Source organism: Vipera ursinii (genome assembly GCF_947247035.1).
Source record: "Vipera ursinii genome assembly, chromosome: 8".
Taxonomy (NCBI): domain Eukaryota; kingdom Metazoa; phylum Chordata; class Lepidosauria; order Squamata; family Viperidae; genus Vipera; species Vipera ursinii.
The window spans coordinates 20,553,277-20,571,578 of NC_139519.1; the positions used below are offsets into that span (position 1 = coordinate 20,553,277).

General features: G+C 44.5%; 1 protein-coding gene across 3 annotated transcripts in view; it reads left to right on the forward strand.

Moving 5' to 3' along the window:
• Nucleotides 1-18,302, forward strand: part of NTM (neurotrimin) — a gene marked incomplete at its 3' end in the record, with an annotated part of 227,829 nt that overhangs the window by 25,713 nt on the left and 183,814 nt on the right. The window lies entirely within an intron of this gene.

An 18,302-nucleotide genomic window follows, 5' to 3' on the forward strand; every position in this document is an offset into this window, starting at 1 on the left:
AGCGACCAACGGAGGCGCTGCAGACCACCTGGGTAGCGGAGGCGGCGGCATCGTCGGCAGCGGCGACGGCGAGTACCCCGTGGGGCCCTAGCCTGTCATCTCCCCACGGGCCCGAACACCGGCGGGGGCAGTGGCGATGGGGCGCCTCTAACCCGCCCCCGAGCCGCTGCAACTGCTGCAGCCATCCAGAGTGGGGCCGGTGCCTCCATCCTCGGCTCCCTATTATGCCTCCCTGGACAACAGCGACGTCAGGGATGTTCAGGAAAGACCCCGCTGATCAAATGGAGCAGCTAGGCGGCGGAAGAGACAGCCGCAGCAACCGGGACTGGAGTCGTTGCCCTGCTTCGACCTCCTGGCCTGCTCCTGATCAACGGCGGCTTCTCCCTGGGAACAAGGAGATGCCGCAGGCCGGCTGTACGGACCCGATCGACCACCACCGAGGGGCCTTTGACAGCGGCGCTAAACTTCTCCAGGCCCCGGTCACCCAATCTCACCGAAACCCCTCGACGGCAGCACCACTAGATGCGGCGGGGCGTCCACGGCCCGCACCCTGGGTGCCGAAACAATCTCCGTGCCGATCAACACCCCTAAAGACGCCAGGATGCAGCTGATCGTTGGAGATGACGGCGACCAGACAACCGAGGCCATCAACATCTGGCCTCCTCCAGCTCCGAACCCCCCCCCTGCCCTCCCTCGCCCCACAGGACATGATGGGCCTGGGTGCAAGCCACGGTGGCAGAGTGGCCTGTCCTACACCTGCAGCCCCATAGAGGTGAGAGCTCTATGGGGTATGCTTCACCCAGAGTGGGTCCTGGACCACCCCCAGAAGCAGAATCACAACCCATCGTGAGAGGATGGGGGAGTGGCCTGCTTCTGCGGTTCACCCAGCCAAGTGGCAGTGGCTGGGTGACGGTCCAGATACCCACCTACCCGACTAGACCCTCCTTCTAATGCTCCACCCAGGGGACCGCCTTCCCAATGCTCCCCGATGCTCCCTATGCATCTTCAATATTCTTGCATAGACCTTCTCGCCCTCAGGAGTTCCCCCCTCTCCTGGGTTCGTCCTGCCTTCATTACATCAAACCTCGATGACGGGCCCGACCTTTGGGCCTCTGAGAGATGGCCAGGCAGGGTCAGGGGCCTCCATTACAAGACCAACAAGAGGCCCCTGGTTAAGTTTCTTGTTAAGTTTTTTGTTGGGTTAGGGAGGGGGGCGGGAAAAGAGTATGGCTGCTCGGGGAAGGCAGGCCTTCCGAGTGCCATAACGCAGGCCAGGCTTGGTGAGAAACGAGGACCAGTCGCCGACAATATCCGAAGGTGCACTGACGAACATCCTATTCCCAGGATGGTGGGGAACGGCAGAAGGTGCACAAACAGAGGGCCGCATCATCACCGGGAGTGTCATCTCCGCTCTGTACAAGCGGTGAGACGCTCCGACCCTCTGTACTTCCCCGGAGGACCCGGGAGCGAAGGTGTGCAGCCTCCTATGCTGAGGCTGGTCTACCTGAATGCCAGGTCCGTAGCTAACAAGGCACATCTTGTTCGTGACCTAGTGGAGAGCGAGCACGCGGACCTGGCTTGCATCACGGAAACCTGGCTGGGCCAAGAGGGTGGTGTCCCTCTGGTTGACCTCTGCCCGCCAGGTTTCCAGGTGCTGCACCAGCCTCGGACCCACGGGAGGGGCGGGGGAGTGGCAGTTATCATCAGGGAATCCCTTAGCCCGCGAGAGATCACCGTCCCTCAGATGGTCGGGTGTGAGTCTCTCCTACTGAGATACGGCCCGGGAGCGCAGTTGGGCCTGCTGCTAGCATACCTACCACCTAATCGTGCAGCAGCAGCCCTGCCCGAGCTACTCGATGTCCTCTCAGGGTTGGTGGTTGAATTCCCAAGACTCATGGTCTTGGGAGACTTTAACCTACCGTCCCTGGGAGGATCGTCCGATCTGGCTCGGGAGTTCATGGCTTCCATGACGGCCATGGACCTGTCGCAAATAATTTCTGGACCGACTCATGAGAGAGGCCACACCCCAGACTTAGTGTTCTTGTCTGGACGGTGGCGCGATGATATCGGTGGGGGTGCCACGACTGTTATGCCCCTGTCATGGACCGATCATCACCTCGTGCGGCTAGACTTCCCCTTTGCCACCCCCCGCCGTGGGTGCACGGTGCCAACCAGATGGTACCGCCCTAGGCGCCTAATGGACCCTGATAGGTTCCAGGCAGCGCTTGGGGACGCACATGCACTCCCTGCTCACAGCTCGGCGGATGCCTTAGTGGAAGCCTGGGAGAAGGCAGCCACGGAGGCTCTGGACCGAGTTGCACCCATGCGGCCTCTGACCCGGCGCAGATCCCAGCGAGCCCCATGGTTCACCGCGGAGCTCCGGGAAATGAAGCGTCGGAGACGGGGCCTAGAGAGCCGTTGGAGATCCAGTCGATCCGAATCCGACCGGTTGCGATTAAGAAGCCTCACCAGGTCTTATCTCGCTGCGATAAGGGTGGCAAAATCCAACTACTTTTCCACCCTCATCGCGTCCGCAGATAATCGCCCGGCTGCCTTGTTCAGGGTGACTCGCTCCCTACTGAACCAAGAGGTGAGGGAGGAACCCTTGCAGGGTCGAGCCGAGGAATTCGGTCAATATCTGCTGGATAAAATTGCTCGGATCCGAACCGGCCTGGACTCCAACTGGGCTGAGTTGGAAGAACAAGACATGGACAGTCTTGTCGACGTCACCTGGGAGGAATTTGATCCTGTGACTCCCAAGGAAGTGGACAGGATTATGAGGAGGTTGAGCTCCTCCACATGCTTACTGGACCCGTGCCCTTCCTGGCTGGCATATGCAGCTCGAGAGGGGACACGAGGCTGGTTCCTGGCGGTCATCTCCGCTTCTCTGAGTGAGGGTCACTTCCCCACCGCCTTGAAGGAGGCGGTGGTGAGACCTCTCCTCAAGAAGCCCACCTTGGACCCATCCTCATTGAATAACTTTCGTCCAGTCTCCAATCTTCGCTTCCTTGCGAAGGTTGTTGAGAGCGTGGTGGCGCACCAACTCCCTCAGATCCTGGACGAAGCGGTTTATCTAGACCCGTACCAATCGGGCTTCAGGCCGGGGTACAGCACGGAGACGGCATTGGTCGCTCTGATAAATGATCTCTGGAGAGCCCGGGACAGGGGCCATTCCTCTGTCCTAGTCTTATTAGACCTCTCGGCGGCTTTCGATACCATCGACCATGGTATCTTGCTGCGACGCCTCAGGGGACTGGGAGTGGGAGGCACGGTTCTGCGCTGGTTCTCCTCCTTTCTCCAGGGTCGCTCGCAGTCGGTGTTGGCAGGAGGACAGAGGTCGACCCCGAGGCCTCTCGCTTGCGGAGTACCTCAGGGGTCGGTCCTCTCGCCTCTCCTGTTCAACATCTACATGAAACCGCTGGGCGAGATCATTCGCAGCTTTGGAGTAGGGTACCATCAGTATGCTGATGACACCCAGCTTTCCATCTCAACTCCAAACAACATCAGTGATGCCCTCGACGTGATGTCCCGCTGCCTGAAAGCGGTCCGGGAATGGATGGGGAGGAACAGGCTTCAACTGAACCCGGACAAGACTGAATGGCTGTACGTACCGGCTAGCCAGGATACTCAGAACATCCCATCCCTTAACATCGGGGACGAGTTACTACCCCCTGTTGATAGGGCCCGCAACCTGGGTGTCCTCCTTGACTCGCAGCTCTCCCTGGAAGATCACATAGGAGCTGTGACCAAGGGGGCCTTCTCCCGGGTTCGACTAGTTCGCCAATTACGGCCTTATCTGGACCTGGATGCCTTACGTACAGTCACCCATGCTCTTGTGACCTCTCGCCTAGACTACTGTAACGCTCTCTACTTGGGGCTGCCCTTGAGATCCACTCGGAAGCTTCAACTGGTGCAAAGTGCAGCGGCGCGGACACTCTTGGGAGCCTCCCGATACTCCCATATCACACCTCTCCTCCGTGCGCTGCACTGGCTTCCAGTTGCCTTCCGTGTGAAGTTCAAGGTGCTGACAATGACATACAAAGCCCTACATGGCATGGGTCCGGACTACCTGCGGGAGCACCTTCTGCCAATGTCAACGCCCCACCGTCCTGTGCGCTCCCACAGAGAGGGCCTCCTCAGGGTGCCACCGCTCAAGGAATGTCGGCTGGTGGCCCCCAGGGGGAGGGCATTCTCAGTGGGTGCGCCAGCCCTCTGGAACAGTTTGCCAACCGAAATCCGGATGGCCCCCGACCTCCGCACCTTCCGGCGCGAATTAAAAACTTACCTGTTCCAGCAGTCCGGCCTGGCCTGATAGCTCTTATTGGGGTCCCAATTTGTATTTTACTATTGTTTGTTTTTCACTACGGTTCATTCTGTATGCCTATCTTATTCTGTACACCGCCCTGAGTCCCTCGGGAGAAGGGCGGTTTATAAAAACAAACAAATAAATAAATAAATAAATAAATAAACTTCACTAGCCATTATAATTGGAGAGGAACATTTGTAGTGTAGCTGTAGCACTCAGACAATCCTTCTAGAAAGGAGTCATTTATTTATTTATTTTATTAAATTTATATGGCTGCCCAACTCACACACGATGACCTTTGGTGGTGTAAAAAGCCACAATTTAAACCCCCACCCAAGCTCCCCACCCCAACAAATACCATCAAATACCATCAAACAAGGCACTTGGTTAGCTCCATATCAACTAGGCTCCCTAAGCCCGCTGTCTTTTGTTGTTGTTGTTAGCTGCGAAGTCATGTCCAACCCATCGCGACCCTATGGACAACGTTCCTCCAGGCCTTCCTGTCCTCTACCATCTTCTGGAGTCCATTTAAGCTCATGCCTACTGCTTCAGTGACTCCATCCAGCCACCTCGTTCTCTGTTGTCTCCTTCTTCTCTTGCCCTCAACCTTTCCCAGCATGAGGCTCTTCTCCAGTGAGTCTTTCCTTCTCATTAGGTGGCCAAAGTATTTGAGCTGTCTTTAGGGCTGTTCAAAAACATAACAAGGTGGGGGACAGTCTAAACTCCAGGGAATTATGTTCCACCCCAGAGAAGGCCTTTTTTTTGTCCCACCAGATGTATTTCCTGAATAGATGGGACCCTCAGCATGTCCTGCCTTCCCACTCTGGTGGCCCAGGTAAACGTGACTGAGAAGAAGTGGTCCTTCAAATAACCTGGCTCCAAACCATACACTGTAGGCCTTTAACAGTGATAATCCACACCTTGAATTGTACCCAGAAGCAAATCAACAACCAATGCAGCTTCCACAAAAGAGGTGACACAGGCACAAATGTTCATTTGTGCAAAATTATGCAGGCTGCTGTGTTTTGAGCCAGCCGAAACTTCCCAACACTCTTCAACCAATGGCATTTCCCTCCCGTATCCAGAGAGCCATAGAGTGAATTGGGACTTATTGTTGCTCTCCCTGGTTTGGAAATATATCTTAAGACATTGCCAGCCCCAGCGGTGCAGATTTAAAATTCCTCCTGAGCTTGATAATTTCACTGCTAAAATGAAGTGCTGGCTCCATTCATCAGTATATATTACAATTCTGCCAGTTTACTAGGGTCAACTGCATGCAATGTTGAGTTGACCTTTATGCAAAGAGCCCCATAATCATAAAACGTAAACCTTAAAAAAGCCACATTATCATCTCCTTCCTCACGTTTACCAACAATATGGCAAGTGCTGTCATTACACCCATTTCAAAGAAACTAGGAGCTATATTCCTTCTGGATGTCTTCTCAAGTCTACCATCGCCCGATAGTTTCTTGTAATTGTATATCTTGAAACAAAAGTTGCTGATTACTTCTGATTTTTTTTTGTGGAAAAATCCCCTGGATGCAGCTCTGCAAATGACAGTACGTGAAAGATTGTGAAATGGATGACATAGGTAATGAAAACTTGGTGATACCATTTCTTCCGAGAATGGACGTTTGAGAGGTGAACCAAATCGCTTTTTCCCCCCTCCAATTTATAAAAGAAGAAGAAAAGAAGGGTTTTGAATCAAGTCTTTTACAAAAGCTCTTGTCTTTTCATTTTTCCCAATGTGCATCATGGGAGCAAATTATAAGACTTCACTCATGGCAGATGTGATTTGAGGTGGATGAGTCTCCAAAGGAGTAAGAAAAGGTTGAACAGTTGTGGTTTCATCTTGGGGGAAATGGATAAATTACGCACTTCTTCTGAAATGAAATGTTTTATATTTTTATTTTATTTTATTTGCAAGTTTCTTTGGATTGAATTATTTTGCAGTTCCTGAAAAGTTTGTCTGCAAAATGGTGACCGAGTTACAAATAAGAAGTCCAATAGGCCCAAATTCATGTAGAAGAGAGTATCTTATGTAAATACTTGTGTGATTTAGATTTTGTAGCTGCCATTTTTGTTTTGGTCTTATGATAGATTGCAGGATACAATCTAAGTCAGTCACTGAGACCAGAGGTTTATTCTTCCAAGCTTTTGGACTTGTGCTGGAGCCCATCCTCAGAGAAGTTCTCTCTCTCTCTTCAGAATGTGTGCATTGGGCTGTTCTATGTGTAGTATTTATTCCTGGTAACTGGTTGTGTGTGGCTGTTAGTTGTTCATTGGGTTATTGATGCCTGGCTGTTGTTATTGGTTGTTGTTTGCCTTGCACTGCTATGCCTTTGGCTCCTAAGTACCTGAGAAGCTGGTGGCAAATCAGTACTGTTGTTTGACTGACAAGGGCACCCATTTTCCAGGTTTCAATCATTTCCATAGCTGTTTTTGTCCCTACTTGACCAACAATCTGAATAGCGACGATACTGAACGTATGAAAGCTCAGAAACCTCTGGTCCTGGTGACTGACTCAGATTAGAAGCTGCAACATTATCCTGGTACGTGTACATTTGCCTTAATTCGTGACACAATAAATTCTTGTGCAGTGCTTGCCTTGATGGCTTCAGATGATAATGGAACCTGCGATTCAGTCAGTAATTTACAGTAGAACATTTTGTAAAACTTTGCAGGGGCTGCAAACATATTTTCTGACATCTGACAGGACAATAACATAAATTGACCGTTGGTATGATTCTGCATAGATGATTCTTATTTTCTTGCCTGTTAAGGCATCAGCCTCCAAATCTATGCCCCCTAAACATAATATATTGGACAACATCTTCAGAATATCCTATTTGTCCCTTCTAGTTGGAAATTCTGTGAGTTATTTCCTAACACGTATGGTGATGCAGCAGATCAGAGAAGAAAATTCTGAAAAGCATCTCAGTGCTACCCAAGGTTCACAGATAGTTTGATAGTTTAGAAACAGAGTGAATAAATGAATGAGTACTTAAATTTTTGCTAAGAATCAAAGAATTCTTACGTGCTTAGACAGCCCTACCACAACAGCTTCTCAAGTGGGCAAGATATAACTCTGATGATCTAAAGACTCTTTTTCAAAGTTTGATTTGGAAAAAAAAAGACTTGATTTTCAGAGTTGGGAGACAGAGGACAAATTATCCCATTTTTCTTATCTAGACCTTGATACTCTCCATGGATTTTAGACTCTTAATGCTTACTGTCTCTTGCTTATTGTTACAGTGGATTCTGCAGGAAAATGCATTTGAATTATTTAATGGTACAAGAATAAATGTAAAGACATGTCTTTTGAGAAAGTTCAAGGTTTTCTGATCAACCACCCCCTTTTTAAAAAGAAAGAGAAAAAAAGAAAGAGAGAGAAAGAAAGAGAAAGAAAGAAAGAAAGAAAGAAAGAAAGAGAAAGAAAGAAAGAAAGAAAGAAAGAAAGAAAGAAAGAAAGAAAGAAAGAAAGAAAGAAAGAAAGAAAGAATCCATTGCTTTAATAAATAGGAGGGGGAAAAAATGTTGAGTTAAGAATGTAAAAAAGTACCAAGAAACAGGTCAAGTACCTAACTATCCTGCCTTCAATAAGGTTGACATCTTTGAACTCTTTACTGGAATAGAATCAGGAGCATAAATTGTAACAGAAGATGAGAGAAGCAGAAAAAATAATAGGGAGAGAAAGTTTGAAACAAATAGTAGGGATTTTATTAAATTCTACAATGTAGGGCAACCATTTCCTCCCTCATGCCTGTTGGCCTTGACAGGAGGAAAAAAACAGATTATTTTATGTTACAAGGGCTAAGCCTCCCAGAGTCAGTTGATAGTGAGATGGGTAACATATAAATCTAACAAAAAAAAAAAAAAATAAACTAGCACCCTAGCAGTTTGGATTCTTCTCCTGTTCAGAAATTGTGTAGGCTCAGAACTTCTGGGGTAGGTAAATCGGAGACTGCTCCCCAAAATCTGAGCCAATGACTAGAACAAAGACAAGGGAACTGGTGAAATCCACAAATCTTAAAGTTGCCAGGGTTGAGCAACACAGATATATATCATACAAAAGGGATGTCATCCTAAATACAGGTGAAACTCGAAAAATTAGAATATCATGCAAAAGTTCATTTATTTCATGCAAAGCAAGCATTACATGCAAAGCAAGATAGTTCAAGCCGTGATTTGTCACGGAATGTGTTCTTTGGGCTATTCTATGTGTTGTATTTATGTGGTGCCTGGTTATGTGTGGCTTTTTATTGGTTGATTGTGGGGTTGACGGCTGGCTGTTAAGTCGTTGGCTGTTGTTTCCTTGTCCTGCCAAAAAAGCCATGTGCAATCTGGCACCACATTAATACTGCACATAGAATAGTCCACATTCCAGTATGGAGAAGTACCCTGAACATCGGCTCCAAAACCTCGGAAGAGTAAAACCTCTAGTCCTAGTGACTGACCCAGACTGGAGCTTGCAACATTATCCTGGGACACATACATTTTCCTTCATTTATGAATAGCATTATTGACCAGATATGTGGCACCCAGGGAGTGAGTAATTTCCATGGTACATCTTTCTTAGACAAACTATGGAGTCCTCCATATGTCTTGGACTACATTCTAGAATAGAATAGAGCTGGAAGGGACCTTGGAGGTCTTCTAGTCCAGCCCCCTGCTCAAGCAGGAGAACCTATACCACCTCAGACAGGTGATTGCCCAGTCTCTTCTTTAAAATGGCCAGTGATGGAACGCCAATGATTTCTGGGGGTAAGCTGTTCCACTGGTTGATTGTCCTCACTGTCAGGAAATTTCTCCTTAATTCCAGGTTGCTTCTTTCCTTGATCAGTTTCCAGCCATTGTTTCTTGTCCTTCCCTCTGGTGCTTTGGAGAATAAGCTGGCCCCCTCTTCCTTGTGGCAGGCCCTCAGATACTGGAACACTTCTATCATGTCTCCCCTAATTCTTCTTTTCTTTAGACTAGCCAAACCCAAGTCCCACAGCTGTTCTTCATATGTTTTAGCCTCCAGGCCTTTGATCTTCTTAGTTGCTCTTCTCTGAATTTTTTTTTCAAACTCTCAACATCTTTTTTGTGATATGGTGACCAAAATTGGCTGCAGTATTCCAGGTGTGGTCTTACTAGGGCTTTGTAAAGCAGTACTAGTACTTTACATGATCTTGATTCTATGCCTCTGTTTATATCTAAATAGTCTTGAGCCTGGCAGGTACAAAGAGAGGGAAGGGTGACTTAATGAAGGTCCATGTTAGATAGGTGGGTGTAAAGAGTAAGGAAGATGACCTTGATAAAAATCTTCAGGATATGGTTCAGGCAGACCACTCTTTAATTCGTTGGAGTATAAGAAGGGGAAGAGTTGCAGTAAAATCAGAGGTGCAAGTTTCTATTATTAATATAGCCAATTTCAATAAAAGTTGTTTTAACTTTTCTGCGGAATTTGATTTCCTGGCCTGGTCTATCTAGTGGAGGGACCCAATTCTGGTTCCATTAAAAGGTTTTTTTTTAAAAAAAACAACCTGAGATATTTAATGCCTGATTTAATTGCTGCTATCGTTTTATTGAAATTTGCTTTGCACTTGAGATCTCAACCTTTTAAATTTAAAGATAGTTTTATTATCATTTACACCAGCTTTCGACGATAAGCTGTTTTTTTTTGTCAACTGGCAGCGTTACATCTCATTTGGTTGTGTGTGTGTGGTGTATGTTTTTAACAGAGAAGCAGCATTAAAAGGTTTTAAATAAAATTATAACCAGAGAATTGAATGAAATTCTCTTCATGATGTATATCTGCAAGAAATATCTTAGCTCGGACTTTGAAGCTTTCAGAGATAACGAACTAGTTCAGCTTTTAGATTACCTACTCATTGATCAAACAATTTTTTCTGTCTTTTTAAAAAGCACTTGATTTACTCTAAGTGAATTCCTTTTAATTTTGCTTCTAATCCATATTGACTCAGCATGATAGTTAAAAGGAAACTTGAGAAGATAGCATATCTTTCTTTATTTTTTGGGCTAAATGTATTTAAAGTGTCCATTTTAAGAAAGATTGAAATACATCAAAGGTTTTTTTACCATTCCCATCTCTCTAGATCTTCATCCCAAATTAGAACATAATTATAAATATTGGTCAGGGTGCAACTCTGAATGTTCTACTTCTTACAACTGCACTTGTGGGGTTAGAAAAGATATTTTTTGGGAATGGAGATATTGAAAGCCTGTTACCTCTTTGCAGGGCTTTTTTTTCCTCATAGAAAGCTCAGAACGGAGTTCCGGCCCCTTTTTTGGATGGAACCTTGTAGGATAAACAAGGCAGGTTGTATGACATGTGTGAGTTCCAGCACCTTTTTCTTTTACAAAAAAAAGCACTGCCTCTTTGTCTATCTCTTTATAAAGGGTGTTATTATATCACTCAGTGCTTCTTCACCTTTACAAATTTGCTGCATGCAGAAATAGAAAGTGTTCTTGCAAAAACTAAAAAAAAGGTTATTTCCCCCCCCCCCATATTTATTAAGAACAGTAATGGGGGAAAATGTTCAACCAAGCAAATCTGCACTTTTTCAAGGTAGTTATAATATGATCATTTTGAACGTGGGAACAGTTCCAAGATTATTTATTTCTTTGAACTATCGATCTACCATGAAAACTCTAGAGGAGTGTTGGGATACCCTTGAAGGATGCAAGGGTAGTTGTAGGACCTGATCAAGCTACGTCCAAGGAAGAGGTCAAATGGGTCATCAGTCTCAAGTCCTTTTGTGCTCACAAGAGATCTAAGTCCCACCCACCTTGAATTCCATTGACTCTTATCTACCACCAATTGGCTTGGGCCGCTAGTAGTTCAGATTCTTGTAGAGAACTTAAGCTTGCAATAAATCTTCATACCCATTTGAACTGCCTGGATCTTCAGATTTCCCTGGCTCTTGACACTAGTTTTTAGCCTGGAAGAGAAGAGGATGTGAGAAAGGAAATCAAGACTATCCTGCCTTGATTCTCTTGGGTATAAGTTCAGGGGTGGAGCGGGGGAAAGAGAAGCCAAGATTCTGTTGTTATACTCTTTAATAATAAACTTATGTTCTGGTGCTCCTTCTCAAAACTTATTTCCTGACCTACTTTGACTGACTCCAGGTGTACAAGCTTTTGGCAGTTTCGAGACCAAGAAATTCTGCAATCAGGAACTGCTAATGATACCACGTTGCTATTTCTCTTTGGAGATCCAGGTTCCCACATCCCCCCCTCCTCACATTTCTCTGTCCTGCTCAAAGAGATTGCCGAGCAGTCCTTTCAAACAGTGATGTACGGAAGCTGCCAAGTGTTCGTAAACCTTTCTCTGACAAGACATTGTAATCTTCAACTTTAATGTATTATGTAAATGAGTTCTACTGTCTCTCTGTTGACCTGGTATCTTTGGTCAACAGTAAAAGCCTCTCTTGGTAGACCAGTGAAAGCATGAGAATATTCCTTTGAAATGTTTGTCTGCAGTAAAGTAGTGGATGTGTCCCTTTTACACAGGGCAATATCTGAGGACCAGCCTACTTGACCTGTAGCTCTATAGCAGAGGTCCCCAACTGTTACGTGGAAAGAGGTTATTCCATGGATGCTGCCTGCATCCTGCGGATGGGACTTTCCTTGTTTGTGCTTTCCTTGTTTGTGCTGGAACTGGTCCACAGACCGGGGTTTGGGGATCCCTGCTCTATAGCATCTCCAACTTTTTCCTTCATCACCCCAACATGCTTTTCTGAAGGTCTCATCAGTCTTCAAGGACATTTATAGATCCCTTCCTTCAGCACCATCATGACTTCGAACCCTTGCTGAAACAATGATCAAAAGTCAAGGACTGCCTTGCATTATAAAAATAACATCATTGGATGAAATCTATGTCCTTTCAACAAATTATCACTGGTATAGTAGGAGTACTTTGGGAGACGTTTGACTTAATTTCAGTAGCGGTGGCAATCTTTAAGTCAACTTTAATGTTCCCATGGTGATGACTAGTGGGTCTGTGTGTTGTTACCCCAAGGGGGGGAAAATGCTTTTACCCAATCTTGGATAATTTGGCCAGTTTTGGGATGCACTGTTCTAGAGAAAATAAAACATGAATGCATACTATATTCTGAAAATCAGGGTTTCCCAATAAAAAATAATTTAAGTGGAAAGCTTTCATAAAAGCAAGATGTCAAAAAGTTAAACTTATTTCACATAAGTTCTCCTTTACTACCTGAATATGGATATAAATACTCTCTCTCTCTCTCTCTTCCTCTCCCTCTCCCTCTCCCCATCCCTCTCTCCCTCCCTCCCTCCCTCTTTCTCTCTCTCTCTCTCTCTCTGTGTGTGTGTGTGTGTGTGTGTTTGTGTGCGTGTGCGTGTGCTCAATGCATTCCAACTGAAAGAGTGAGGATTGTGCTTAGGGACTCTTTTAAGAATGAAAAGTGGAATGTAAGTGGAAAATGACTTTAATTGCAGCCTTACCAGGAATTCAAACATACTTTGTCAGGACTGGGCTCCAATTAAGCATCGGTTGTCAGAACAATGCACCACAGGGACAAATTGTGAATTGGCCAGACAAGCAAGAAAAATACATAATTTTCCAGGACTGCAAAAACTACCCACCCTGTGTGTCTAAGTGTGATATTCTCAACTCAGAAAATAGTCCAACCAGCTTTGTCTTACAGGAACGTATCTGGAAATAGCTTGATTTGGTTTCTTTCTGATTCTTGAAACATTAATCTGGAAACCCATAATTTCAAACCCACTTTCTGTCATGGGGAAAGCGTAAATAGTTAAGGCTGCAAAGTTTTTAATTTTTTAAAAAAATCAGAATCTGATGAAAGTTGTAAAAAAAATTGTAATATATGTGGGAAGAAACATAATTTTCACATAATTTGATTCAAGAACAATTAAAATACAAGGTGCAGAAATTTTTAAAAATGCTTTCAATTAAGATCTAATTTTTTTCACCATCTTTCGGTTGCCAAATTTATAACAAGGGGGCTAAGAATTGTTTTTTTTTTGTTTTTGTTTTTTTGTTATCCCTGCTAGGTTAATTCTACCTTATGTTCTCCTTCTTTCATTGAGTTTAATTCATGTGTAGCTGACATGAAATAACTAAAGCTTGCCTCAGAGAAATGGTTGTTGCAAGGTTTAATTAATGTTTATAAAATACTTGATGGTCCTTTGATAATAGATGCTTTACAAGAGCCTTGCAGTACCATTATCAACAGCGTCATAAAAATAATATTTACACAGTCTTGGTCACTCAGCATGCCCCCCTGCTAATGCTAGATTAAAAGTCAGCTTTTATTAAACAGGATGAAATTGTCTGTGGAGATTTTCAGTCATGCAGATCGTGGTTGTCCCAAAGGTGCTCTTTTTCAAGAGGCAACTGGACTTTCTTGGGTTTTTTTTGAAGATGTTTCATTTCTCATCCAAGAAGCTTCTTCAGCTCTGATTGGATGGTGGGGAATGGAATGATTTAGGCCACTGTTTTGAAGACAGGAAAGTCCACGTTGGACAGAGAGGACCGCTGGTTTGAAAGAGAGGTCAAAGAGGCCAACTAGGTCAACATTGAACAGCCTTGTCTCAACAGAGGGGGAGGGATACGACATCATCTATCTCCAGTCCTTGGAGCACTTCCAAGAAGGCTCCACACCCATTTGCACATCTCAGGTGACCCTGAGGACAGAGATAAACCTCCAAGTGGCCTCAACAGCTTTTTAAAAGAATGCAAACGACCAGCTGTCTGCAAGGAGTATAAATCCTTCCATTCCCCACCATCCAGTCAGAGCTGCAGAAGCTTCTTGGATGAGAAGGGAAATGTCTTCAAAGAAAAACAAGGAAGTCCAGTTGCTTCTTGAAAAGCTCCTTTGGGACAAACAGGATGAAAGTTTTAGAAAAGAAACAAACTCTTGGGTCTCATTCTTCCATACATTTGTAATGGAAGGTTACTGATTTTTCACAACTTTCAATGAAACCTGACGCCTGTGCAGGTAGTCCTCGACTTATGACTGTTTAATAACTGTTTGAAGTTACAATGGCACTGAAAAATGTGACCTATGACGGCTTTTCACACTTACGACCGTTGCAGCATTCCTACTTGGTGAAAATTCAGATGCTTGGCAACTGACTCATATTTATGATGGTCACAGCATCCCGGGGGGTCACGTGATTCCCTTTTGTGACCTTCTGACAAAGCAAAGTCACTGGAAAGCCAGATTCCCTTAACAACCGTGTTCCTAACTTAACAACTGCAGTGACCCACTTAACGACCGTGGGAAGAAAGGGGGGCAAAAATAACTTCACAGCTGTCTAACTTAACAGCGTTGGGCTCTGTTGTGGCCGTAAGTTGAGGATTACCTGTAACAGAAGACAGATCAGGAGCTATATTAATGAAAATGGGAGAGAAGGTGATTGAAGTATAGATAGAGAAAGGACATTGAGGGTAGATCATTATGGGATGGGTAAGGGTGAATTCAAGGGACACGGTGGCTCAGTGGGTTAGGACACTGAGCTTGTCGATCAGAAGATCGGCAGTTTGGCAGGTCGAATCCCGAGTGCCACATAACAGAGTGAGCGCCTGTTACTCATCCCAGCTTCTGCCAACCTAGCAGTTCGAAAGCACGTAAAAATGTAAGTAGAAAAATAGGGACCACTCCGGTGGGAAGGTAACAGCGTTCCGTGCGCCTTTGGTGTCCAGTCATGCCGGCCACATGACCACGGAGACGTCCTTGGACAAGCGCTGGCTCTTCGGCTTTGAAACGGAGATGAGCACCGGCCCCTAGAGTCGGAAACGACTAGCACGCATGTGCGGGGGAACCTTTACCTTTACCTCTTAAGGGTGAATTCTACCCAGGTTCATTAAATTTTAATTCAGTCTTTGGGGCTGAGAAGAAGAATTTGTAGCATTCTGTCATTCTGAATGCAATCCTTGAGTTATCAGATGAAGATATTTACAGCCGTCCTGGAAGTTACAGACAAGCAGCTGTGCTGATTGCTGGGCCTGAAATGTGTCAAGTCTGATTTAATAATATCCCGTTTCTATAATAGATAAAATTACATTTCTAAGAATATGGTAGACAATAGGATTGGTAGTAACATTGCACAGCCGTCTCTTTCAGTTGTGACACTTGGAATAAAACTGCTAGCAAAACATTAAGCAAGAGAGTTTGTGTGTACATGCATCAGAGGGAAGAGAGCAGTGAAATTATTTGTGAGCAGATGCTATCAAAAAATAACAGCAATTTGTGTCCCTTTATTGTAGGTTCCATCACACTCCCACTCATTTATCTACCTTTCCGGATGCAAAAAGATTGTGTCTGAGAGCTAAAATTATAGGATGTTATTATCATATTTTCTTCCTTAATAACCCAGTTTTTGGAATTTCATGAAGCACAGCATTGGAATCTAGGGAGGCTGGGGGAAAAAGGAAAACTTTGAGTAAAAATGTAAATAATGCTGCGCTGGGCTCAACTGCTGATACAGACAGTCCTTGACTTATGGCTGCAACTGAGCCCAAAACGTCTGTTGCTAAGCAAGACATTTTACGCCCTTTCTTCCCATAGTTGTTAAGTGAGTCACGTAATCTCCTTTCCCTTTAAGGGAAGGTCTTGGTTTGGAGGCCATCTCAGCCTTTACCTGAAAAGCTTGCATTTGATTGTGTTGAAAAAAAAAAGTTGTTTTGCTTCTCATAATCATAATAATAAAGTTGGAAGAGACCTTGAAGGTCATCTAGTCCAACCCCCTGCTCAGTCAGGAAACCCTATACCATTTCAGACAAATGGCTGTCCAGTCTCTTCTTAAAAACTTCCAGTGTTGGAGCAGTCACCACTTCTGGAGGCAGGTTGTTCCACTGGTTAGTTGTTCTAACTGTCAGGAAGTTTCTCCTTAGTTCTAGGTTGCTTCTCTCCTTGACTAGTTTCCATCCGTTGCTTCTTGTTCTGCTTTCAGGTGCTTTGGAGAATAGCTTGACTCCCTCTTCTTTGGGGCAACCCCTGAGGTATTGGAACACTGCTATCATGTCACCCCTCGTCCTTCTCTTCATTAGACTAGACATACCCATTTCCAGCAATTCTGTTCCTTATATGTTTTAGCCTCCAGACCTCTAATCATCTTTGTTGCTCTTCTCTGTACTCTTTCCAGAGTCTCAACATCTTTTTTTATATCGTGGTGACCAAAACTGGATGCAGTATTCCAGGTGTGGCCTTACCAAAGCATTGTAAAGTGGTATTAGTACTTCACTTGATCTTGATTCTATCCCTCTGTTAATGCAGCCTAGCACTGTGTTGGCTTTTTTGGCAGCTGCAGTACACTGCTGGCTCCTGTTTAAGTGATTGTCCACGAGGACTCATGAACTGGAGAAGCTTCTTGGATGAGTTCTCAAGCTTCTTCAGTTCAGAATTGAGGAAGCTTCAAGGATGAGAAGCGAAACGTCTTCAAGGAAAGACAAGAAAGTCCAGTTGCCTTTTGAAAAAGCACCTTTGGGACAACCATGTCCTGGATGACTGAGAGTCTCCATAGACATGTGGATATTCCAGTTTCTGTATTGTTTGAAGTCCTTTTCTTCTTCCACCGTTGACATCCATTTCTTATTCTTGGATTATTCAGAAGTAATATTGTCAGTGACATGCTTTAACAATGATGTAGGACATTTGGAAACATGGAGATGCTAAGGACAAATAAGGATACTGGGCATGAAATGAGTTCTGCCCTAATGAATATCTTCAGCCAATGGAAGCTTAGTAAATGAGTTTAGGAGACATCATTAGATAGTCTTAGTTACCCTGAAGGCTCAGCAGTGGCAGAGAAAGAAGAGCAAAGTAAACAAAATGGATTGCTCAGGGATGTTACAAATGTGCCTGCAATCCTGAGTATGTATACATAACTTCAATTCCACTATACGCTTAGATTGTAGCTTTATTATCTTCACTTTAAAAGTCCATTGTCCTGAGATCTTTTCCCAAGAGGATGGCATTTTATTTAAATTTCCTATGGAGACTTGAACAATGGGAACAAATCAATCGATCTTACTTACTTCTAATTGCAGTATTCCATCAGCTTTATTTAATTTGGTTTTACTCATTGCCTAGAATTGCTTGGAATCCATCCCATCATGCCATCCAATATCAATTGAAGGCAGCTCTTCCCGCTATTACAGAAATAACCGCTCTCCACTCTGGATGTGTGAAAGTGTCAATGCTTTCTTAATGGATTAGGTACAACGGTTAAGGACCAGAAAGGGACTTTTTAGCTTTGCGAGAGTCATATAAAATGCTTATATCAGGCTTTAAGCAAATGACATCCCATCACATGCTTTGCCTTTCTACTCTGTGGATGCTAGCGTGTTTTACGAAACTGGTAAAACTACCCATAAAATAGCACGGATGCATTTAGTTGGAGTTAAGACCAACTCCAGGGCATATTTGCTTTACTCCAAAGAGTTTTCACATCATGCTTGACTTAACAGAAGATTTCATCACAGGTTTTTATATAAACCTGCACGTTCTATACAGTGCTTAACATTACCTGTTATTTTCTGATTGTTGTCTCATCCAGTTCTGGGTAAAATTATTATTATTATTATTATTATTATTATTATTATTATTATTATTATTATTATTATTATTATTATTTAAAAAATCTGCCTACTTCATGTTAGTTTCTCTACTTATCAACACATTGCTTGTTTTTTGTTTTTGTTTTTTTTTGGACTGTGTGGTGACCCCAAAGTGTTTTTCTCCCATGAGGCAACTGGACTTTCTTGGTGTTTTCTCTAAAAATGTTTCACTTCTCATCTAAGAAGCTTTTTTTCAGTTCATCAAAAGTTTCAAGAAGCAAAGCTTTTTCAAACAAAACACCAAGAAAGAAAGCCCAGTTGCCTATTGGAAGAAAAAGACCTTTGGGACAGCCATGACCTGGATGATTGACAAGGCTGTGAGATGACTGATCCAATGAAACCTAACTTAGGACTATCCAATGTTGTTACAATGTGGAGTTTTGC